The sequence below is a fragment of the Leishmania donovani genome, chromosome 23, assembly GCF_000227135.1.
Source record: "Leishmania donovani BPK282A1 complete genome, chromosome 23".
Taxonomy (NCBI): Eukaryota; Euglenozoa; class Kinetoplastea; order Trypanosomatida; family Trypanosomatidae; genus Leishmania; species Leishmania donovani.
The window spans coordinates 771,097-772,353 of record NC_018250.1 but is presented as its reverse complement, the minus strand read 5'-3'; positions in this window follow the sequence as shown (position 1 = coordinate 772,353).

Sequence of the window (1,257 nt, the reverse complement as noted above, 5' to 3'; positions counted from 1 at the left end):
CGGCAGTGCGCGCCGATCCATCATGGGCGCACGGCCGCCGCCAACGCAGGCGAGGCAAGTGGCAATGATACCTGCGGAAACGGGGGAGACGGAACGCGGAGAGCGGCGTGCGCCTGTGCAAGCTCGCACATCGACATGCACCGCCATCCTCGTCCCCGCGCTTGCCACAGCATGAAAAGGTGGAATTTGTGCTTACTCACTCGCAAGGCGGCATGCGCTCAGTGTCTCAACGCATTACCTCACCATCAACGCAGCACGCCGACGCAATGCACAACCACAGCTCACCCACCACTGCTGCACTGCGGCTGAGCCCAGGTCGTCTAGGACGAGCCGTTCTGCCGTCGAGTCGGTCCGTGGCGCTGACGAGCTCTTCCGGTCCCTCCTCCTCCCTTCTTCGCATGCGTGCTGCGCGATCAGCGCCACATGGACCTGGGCGCACTGCACGCTTCAACCCACGCGGGCCGCGCCCAGGGGCCTGGTCGAGGGGCGGAAGCGGTGGCCTCCGTCGTGCGGGCAGCAGGGGCTGGTGGCCCGGGCGCATGCCACGTGAGCCCAGGGAGGAGGTTGGCCAGCTGCAGGCCAGGGCCCACTGAGATCCTGCACTCGGTCCGTACGCTGTGCCACTTCCGCTGAGTTGCTTCAAGCCGCGGCATCCCACAGCGTGGCGCGGTGACTCGCCACATGAGCGCTTCACTGGCTCGACGGCCTCATTCGGGGTGTTGTCGTCACGCTTCCGGCATCTGTGCCTCATCAGCCCACTCGGTCGGGATGTAGAAGATGCTGCATACTTCGCACACATGCACTGTGGAGTTGACTCGCACGGACCTCTTCGTGCCTCTTCCGTGCATCCCTCGTGCTCTGCTCACGTGTGGAGGCTTTCTTCGGATGGGACGCGCCATGCCAGCGATGGGTGAAAGCGCCTGCACACAGCTCATCGCGTGCTTATTTTTGCTGAATCCTCGAGACGGTCTGTGCTGAGCGGGCCCAAGAGCGGTCAAGGACGGTAAATCTCTCCGGCGCCGCGCGAGCCCGGATCTGTCCCCCAACACCGAGAGTCTGCAGCCAACACCCAAGGTCGGGCTGCAGGCTGCGTGGCTTCCCCCTCCCCCCTCCCACATTCCCCACAGAGTGGGCACCAGGCGCGGATACCACCGGTCAGGTGTCCTCCGCCATCCTGCGGGGCGGTATCAGCAGAAGGGAAAGAGTAGCGAAGCACAGCGGCACGTTGCGCGTTGGTTTTTCTGACGCGCACACACA